Source organism: Malurus melanocephalus, unplaced genomic scaffold (assembly GCF_030028575.1).
Source record: "Malurus melanocephalus ecotype Western Australia unplaced genomic scaffold, MMel_1.1 scaffold_144, whole genome shotgun sequence".
Classification (NCBI taxonomy): Eukaryota; Metazoa; Chordata; class Aves; order Passeriformes; family Maluridae; genus Malurus; species Malurus melanocephalus.
In genome coordinates, this window is record NW_026623376.1 from 863,289 (window position 1) to 871,676 (window position 8,388).

Genomic DNA, 8,388 nt, shown 5'->3' on the forward strand with positions numbered 1-8,388 from the left:
TAGTCTAAAGCTTTTCCTTGAATTCAAGGCTGTGTTTACTGCAGTCAGGGCGAGGGGAAGGAGGCAACCCCAAAGCCCTCCCTCCTCCTCTTCCCCCACCCTGCAAGCCCCAGGCTTGAAACTTGATTTAAAAAAAAAATACAAGATTGAATTTCAGTTTGCAGGATTAGGGAGATGACTTTTAGGGGCTGCTTGTTGGAAAAAAAGGAAAGCAAAGCAGCTGGGAGGGATTAGGCTGAGCTGGCGTCTGCACTTTCAACTGATTCAATTTTGCTCCACAAGACATTGTATCTGAGCCTTTCTGGAGACTATTCAAAGCAAATCATTTTCATTTTACCATTTGGTAAGTGATCAGAGTCTATTTTTAGTGTCTTGGAAGCGTTGGGGGGTTTTTCTCTCTATCCTTTTCATTTCATTTCTTTTCTTTTGTTTCTTTTTTTTTCTTTTCTTTCTCCACTTCTTTCCACAACTGAATATCTGCATTTGGGGTATCAAGAACAGGCATGTTTGGAGGGAATGTTTACCACAGCCAGCAGCTTAAATTCATTTTATGCCTCACTTCTAGAAGAAAGGGCACCAAAAAGAGAGATTGGAGTTGGTACGACTATCAAGCTGCTCTCAGAAAGTCTCCCAGAGCCCAGATTCAGCATCATTTGGGTGTTTTTTGGGTGATTCCTTGTGATTTTGGCAAATCCCAGCAGCTGCATGCAGGGCTGTTAGCAGAGTTTCAGGTCCCTGAGCTCAGCAGAGAGGGTGGGGGRGACTGGGATACAGTCGAGGGTACAAACTGATGTTTCTCCAGGTAATCCTCACCTCCCACTCCCCCTCCAAGGTTAATCTGGCAACTCAGTCGTGTTTTGCAATGTCTTTGGTGCATTGGTTTCATTGCATTTTTCATAGAAAAAAACAGAAATTGGAAAACCATCTCGGAAACAAGAAAAGGAAGAAAAAGTCTTACCATTTGGGGAAGAGGGAATGCTTTTCTTTCTGGTTTAAATGCATTTTTCCACATTTTGCCTTTTTTTCCCTTATTTCACTTCACTGCAAACAAGAGAGTTTGAAGGGTTCTTTCTTTCTTTCTTTCATTATCTTTCTTTCTTTCTTTCTTTCTTTCTTTCTTTCTTTCTTTCTTTCTTTCTTTCTTTCTTTCTTTCTTTCTTTCTTTCTTTTCTTTCTTTTTCTTTCTTTCTTTAATTTTCTTTCTTTCTTTCTTTTTTTTCTTTTCTTGGAGACGTTTGGTCTGGTACATTGCTTTATAAACTGAAACCCTTCCACAAAAAGGGTCACAGGCTGGGTGAGGGTCTCATCCTCTGGCCCTCCACAAACACAGCAGCTCCCTCAGACTTTGGGGAGGGCTTTTACAAGAAATGGTTAAAAGTTTTTCTCTTGCTGGCTTTGCCACAGATTCATTGTGTACCTTTAGGGCAAGTTATTTATTGTCTTTGCACCTTCTCTTACATAAAATGCCCGTAGCAGAGAACAGAAAATAATAAATGCTGGGGCGTTTTCCACCTCAGACTGTATTGCAAAATACCACTTTGCTCCAGGAGCACGAATGCCTTCTCTGCTCCCTAACCCAGAGATGGCAGATAAATGATGCAATATCAAACACTGCCTTTCCAAATGAAAAAGCCAACCTCTGGATGAGGGTCCTTCAGGATGAATGTTTTTCTTCTTCTGTTATATTCCCCAGGAGGTTTTTTTTCCTATTAGAGATGGCTATAAAGCATTTGCTTTGTGTAACAGGGTGCAGACTGCACCCCAAATCAGKGGGTGAGTTCATTCAGTTCAGTTTGTAAAGCAGGGAAGGCACTGTCCATCCCTGATGGACATCCCTGGTGGTGTGGGGTGTTTTGGAGGGATGTTGGCAGCCCTTGGGACCACCAGCCCTTGRGGATGCTCAGGGCCACTCACAGTGAGCACTCACACAGCAAGATGCAGCTCAAAAGGATGGAGCAAAACAACAATGAGGAATGGAATAAAACACTCCCTCTGWGCTGCTCTGAGAGCACCAGATCCAGAAAATCAGCTGCGGGTGAGGGCAGGGACACCATCCCCTGCCATGAGAAGGACCTTCAGGAAGGTTTGGTGAGATGAACAGGATCAGCTGATCCTTAAAAGTGAGGGAAAAGCCTCTCCTGCCTTGTTCTTTTTGGGCCGAGTGTTTTGGCCACAGCAATCCCCCACCCTGCAGAGCTGAGAGCCATTGTAATAGCAACAATTCTTTATTCACAAGCTGGAGCAAAAAGGGAATCTGCAAGCGGGGGGAGAGAAGGGGGGTGGGGGACAAAACACAACTGATCTTGTAAAAGAGACCCTTAAAAATACCATACATGAAGGCTCTTGCACAAGCTTTTTATTTATCAGTCTGCAGTCAGAAGAGCAGAATGCAATAAGTGMATGGCACACAGGGAACTGGGGGTAGGAAGGTCTCTTCTAATAAAACAGAGTGGACCTGAACAAAGAAAAAGGTTCTGCTAAACTGATGGTGGCAGATGGCATCAGCCCCACCATGTTCCCTTTCAATTGCGGGAAAATATAGTAAAGCAATTTAATGAAAACGCTTAAATAAGCAAACAGTGCAGTTAATTGAACCCATATGCATTAGGAAGGAAATCTAAAGTATACTGATTCATTAAGTTTTATATAACTGTAAACCCCCAGAACCTAAGACAGAGTAAGAAGCCATGATGAAGTGCCAACTAGAAGGGGACCTTCTACCCAGCTTCACTTCGATCTGCTTTGTTATGACAAGAACAAGTGGTTTTAACAAGTACACCATAAATCAGGAGCGTGCACTAAAGCCTGGAGTCTTCCAGGTACCAAACTCTGCTGCAAACTCACATTCCTTTTCCTCTGGTAGACTTTTTTATTTTCCAAGACAGAAATAACTGGAACTTGGATGCTGCCATCTGTAAAGGAAATAAACGGGGAAGAGTTGGTCCTTGAGGTCTTTACTAATTAMTTGTTTTAATTCAAGAAAAGTTGGTGTTGGATCTGGATGACGCTCCCTGTGACACTTTTAACTGTGGGCCACATGTCCATACACCTGGCTTTGACAGGTAAAACAAACTCTTTTCTTTGGCAGTGAGCATGGCTCCCCAGCTGTGACTTTTGGACAGAGGTAACACAGACAGAAAGCTGGGACTGGAAAGGCAAGTGCTACACCCACACTGAAAACCACCCATAAATAAAATCCTGAGGAGAAAGTCGCTCTGGCACCATTGAAGTAGGTTCAAAAGTTCCCTTTGGTTACAAGAAGGGCAGAACTTCAGATCAGGAGATCAGGAAACCTTTGGGGATTCTTGTTCAGGATTTGCCTGGTGTGATTTGGAACTGGAGGTATCARCTGATTGCTGCTTTCACTGAGCTCTCCCCGGCTCATGAAACAAGATCCCTCCAGTTTTCAGAGAAATCTGGTTTACTGCAAATAAAAGCYAGCAAGTGATGATGAATTGATCCCAAGGCACACCTGAGAGCTGGGGTTTGGGTTTTTCAGTGATGCTGATTCAAAGTGTCACTGAAGTGAGCAGAATAAATCTTCATCCTCAGCAATTTGGKTTTGAAATGAAGGTGACCTACAGCCAAGAGAAGGGTCTCAAGGTAATTGGAGAGGCATCTCAGAGCATCCAGGCTGGTTCAGGAGGTCAGCAGCAACCTGTGAAGGCACTGAGGCCTTTGCCATGTATATTCACCTGCTATGTACAAGTCAGCAGATATGGACTGTAACAGGAGAAAAAACTACAAAGGCAAAAAGTGACAAAAATTAAGTTTTTATTCATAAAGGTTGACCAGGGAAGCTAAATCATTGCACAGTGCAGTTCTTGCGGCTCAGGACCTAAAAAAGAACCCCATCCACTTGAAAATAAGCACAAAGAAAGCAGACATCTTTAATGAGCATGCAGAACATTATGGAAAAATATATTGATTTTTTTTAAACCAATAAAAATAAAGACACAATACACTTCTAGATGTGGTCTTACAAATCTGATGTGTTTTTTGTCTCTACAGGTGATGCTGCAGGGGTCCCAAGGGATGGGGAGTGATGGGGGCATGGAGRTGCATGGGGTGACCTGACCCTGCCACCCAGAGCACTTTGGCCACGCTGTGAAATAGATGCAGCCCCTGTCTGAAGGGAAAAGTTCTGCTGGTAGGTGACTACTGCAGCCCCTGTTTGAATTTCCTGGATGTCAGGCACAGTTAATGTCAGGGAGACAGAGGGAGAGCTGAATTGCTGGCCCCAATTCAACAAGGCACTTAAGCACAAGCTTAACTGTAAGTACGTACTTAAGTCCCTCCTTATATAGCAGAACATATGTTAACACCTCGCTGAAGCCCGGGCTAAGTGCRTGCTCAAAGTTAAGCGTCTGCTTAAGAGCTTTGTTGAATCAGGGCTGTTGTTTACTTCCAACAATTGATGTCTCCTGGAGTATCCACAGTTCTGCTTGCAAACCTCACGCATCTGTTTTCTCTTAAGATTATTAATAGAGTCATTCTTTAAAAAACACACGGCGATGCAATCCTTGACAATCTGCAATTGCTGTCTTCAGGAGAGTGAGGGACATCAAGGCAGAAGATTTCCACAGAGATCCCTCATGCTCTCCAATTTTCCATTTTATTCTAGGGAGTTGAAGGGAAAGTAGCAGTGTTACAAAACAATGTGGAGTCACCAACAATAGAAATTAACTGAATTTAACTTGATTAGCAAAAAAAAAAAAAAAAAAAAAAAAAAAAAAAGGTTTCCTGTTTTAAGAACTGTAGAGATGGCTGGAGTATAAACTTGTGAATGACAAACTGCTGATGTAAATGTGTGTCAGGTTGGTGTGTATATATATATATATATGTAAATTATATAAATATAAAATTGATGCTATAAATTGAACAGCTGTGCCAGGAAGTCTTGTGCTATCAGAACATGCCTTAACTCAGCCATCAGGTAGCAGAAGGGACATCCTGGGAAAATAAAGGCAATTCACAATTTGTGTTGTTTACAGYGGTTCCCATTCCCAAGGTGATGAGCCCCCAAAGAAATAATGCTGCTTGTTAAAATTGACTGTGATGAGTCTGAGAAAACACTGCTGGGATGCTCTCAGGAATGCCAGGACAGGTAAGGCACAGAGCACTCTACTCACCTTTTTTTAAAATTTATTTCCTTTTGCCTGCTTGTTGGGTATCCCTCCTGCACCCTGCTGCCATTTGGGAACCGGGCTGCTCTCTCTTGTTCCAGGCAGGTGTCGACATCTCCGTGGAGGTCCCAGGGCAGATTTGGGGACCCACTGAGGCGCCACAGTGTCCCCAGAGAGGCGGGTGGCCGTCCCAGCTGCATTTCAGTGCCCAGGGCTCGGGGCTGTCACCAGCCTTCCCGGCCCTGCCGGGCGGTTTCTCAGCAATGCTGGAGACTCAGACCACAATAGAAGGAAATCACTAAAGCTGAATTGCTCCAAGTAAGTCCTCAGCAGGGTTTGACTGGTAAATATTTAACAAGGAGAACTCCCTATCCTCTCCTGGTACGTATTAAACTAATACATTTATTTTAACAAGGGAAACGGTTTCCCCAAGCTCCCGCTCAATTTGAGCCCTTGACTTCTACAAAAACCTCAGTAAGGTTGGCTTCCTGGGGCTCAGTAATTCASTGGGACTAAACGAGAGATGGCTCTGAGCCATGAGCTTGGAGTCTGGAGGCGACAGGACCTCCCCAAGGTTGGGGAGAGCTCAGTCCTGGGGTTTCCATTCCCACCTGCCTTCAGACAGGTCCAACGCYCACCTCAGGACATCCCTGCCACCACCAGATTGTGACCACCTCAGCCATGCTGTGGAGACAGGTTGACCATCTCCCACCACGGTTTCCATGTGTTCTCATGCCAAGTCCTCCCCACAGAAGCTTCACAAATCCCCGGCTCCACCAGCGCCCATCCCACCATTCCTCAACCCCCAATCCTTTCTGCTGCCTCTCCCCACGCCCAGACGGAGCCAGGGGTCATGGGCAAGGACATGGTGTTCAATCCTTGTCCCCAGGCTGGTGATGCTGGGGGTTTATTCCCCCTTGGTTCCACTCTTTCCTCCTCCATGGACCACAGGGGGACTGGCAACACCCTGAGAGCAAAAAGATTCCCTGCCAGTGATCCCCGAGATGCCCAAAGCCCTGCTCAGCAAGCACTGCTGAGCCATTCCTGCCTTCTGACCTGAACAGGACACACACAAATTCCTATTTTCTGGCCTGAAAAGGACACASTCCCAAATGCAGCCCCACACACAGGGGCTTGATCCCCCACAAGACCTTCCTACAGGAGCTGGGGCTCTGTCCCACTCTGGGCTGTGTCCCTTTGTGTTCTGAGCAGGAGAGTGATCACCCAGTCAATGCYTCCTCTGCAAAACATGCCCTGAACAGCTCACGGGACACGTCACTGGTGCCAGAGCTCACCCCAAACAGCGTGGGTGTTTTCCCTGCCATGGCATTGCTGCTGCTGGGGGCCCAGAAATTGTCCCATCCCCTGCAGGGTTCTGCTGCTGTTTCCTGCCACCCCAGCTGGCCTTGTGGCTGCAGGCAGGCTCAGAGGCTGCTGGACTCTGTCTCCCTCCCTTTTCAGACTTTCCCTCAAGGAAATAAGAACCTCTGAAAGCAATCCCAGCTTTGCATCTTTGCTCCGAGCCATCCCATGACTCCAGCACTTCCACTCTGACTCAYGGGTAGAGGGCAGGTTTGAACAACTGTGGCTGCTCCTGCCAAGGCAATTATGACTCCTGGCATCACAGCCCAAAAGCCTCTGGGAAACTTTCCCTGCTCGGCTTACCCTGGTTGCAGTGTGTGAGATGGTGTGCGACATTCCCAGGAGAGATTGAGGGGGGAAAAGGACAATGTGAGACCTTGGTACTTTGGGAAGAGCTCCCTGGTTCCAAAAACCATCCTCTGCGTGCTTTGGCATCTCTCCCTGAGCTCCAAGGGTTGGTAGTGCTGGGAGATCCTTTCAGGTGCTGCCGTGAGCACTGTGATCAGACACGTTTACCCTTCATCACCACTAAAACCTAACCTGTGAAATGTGTCTCCAAGTATCCCTTCCCCAGGTATTCCAGTCTGCCTTCAGTTCTCCCCAATATTTAATAAACACCCCTCTTGGAATGGGCTGAGGGGAGACAGAGAATGTTTACAATGTTTATCTCACCCTCAAAACAAACAGCAAGTCCATCCCTGATCCTATCCCCACCTGTCCCAGCCCACAGCAGGCAGCGAGGTCTCCCCTGCTGCCAGCAATATCAGTAGGAAAATCCTTTCCACTCTGCTTTTCTGGGACTGTGATTCCAGCAAGCCTTACAGCAGCTTGGCAGTACAGTAAATAAGAAACAGATTTCCAAATGTTTTGATTTACTCTCTTTTTCTTTGTAGCATCTAAGCCCAGGGGCTGAGGACCTGATTCCAGAAAGTCTCTGTCCAGATCACCAACCTGCACCCATGGGCAGTGATCCCATRGGGAGGCAGGAGCTGGCATGGGCTCAGCCTGCCAGGGCAGTGTCCTGGAGGAGAGAGTGAATGCAGAGCAGCAGCTCATCAGAAATCCAACAGAAATCCACACATGTCTGTTCAAAAGTGCCCGGTTCCAGCACAAAACGGAAAATTGGACAGAAAAGAAGCCTCTGGAGCACATCCCATGCCGGGGGTGGTAAGCCATGAAACATTCACTGCAGTTGCTTCTGTGCTGGGCTGGGATGCTGTGCTGCTCCTCTCGCCATTGTCCCCAGCTGCATTTTCCCCCGTGCTCTCTAACACCCCAGAGCATTAATGACAGGTCTCRAAGCTCTGGGACTGATCCTCTCCCCACATCAGCACCAGGCCAGGATAATTCCATCAGCAGGAACAAGCTCTGGTGCATGGGTGTGCAAGAGAAGCATGAACTGAAGGATTCATGTAAAGGTCCTTATTATAACAGAAAACCCATTTTCAGGACCTTTCTTAATCCTCTTCTAACTGAACTGTCCACTTGTTGAACTCAGGGAAGTCCTCAGTGAGTGCAAACCCTCCCCTACAATATTCCTTGGGATGGTTCTGGGATCCAAGACTTGTATATATCTCAGCATGAGTGTCATATCAAACACAGCATCCATCTGAGGATCACCTCTTGTGCAGGGTAAGGCTGGACTCCACTCAGTAGCACAATTTTGGAAGAAACTTTGAGCTCTTCCTCCATAAAARTCCCTGTGGGATGGGGTTATCTTGCAGAATATAGGCTGTTTTCCCTGTCTGATTCACCCAGGTGRTGACTAAACTCACAAAGCATTCCTCAGCCCATGTGTTATTCACAGACCTTTCAATCAACAGACATTTCTCCCAGCACAGGGAAAAAAAACATATTGCAACCTAAGGATTGCAAAGGCAAATCTCTTCTCCATCCATGT

The 8,388-nt window shown here is 46.4% G+C and overlaps 1 long non-coding RNA gene across 1 annotated transcript; it reads left to right on the forward strand.

The window, feature by feature from the left end:
* The first annotated feature begins 4,013 nt into the window (after positions 1-4,013).
* Positions 4,014-6,124, forward strand: LOC130576578 (uncharacterized). The gene is made up of 3 exons (XR_008965670.1): positions 4,014-4,150; positions 4,995-5,107; positions 5,228-6,124. It is a non-coding gene; the product is annotated as an uncharacterized LOC130576578 (long non-coding RNA).
* Positions 6,125-8,388: the final 2,264 nt, after the last annotated feature.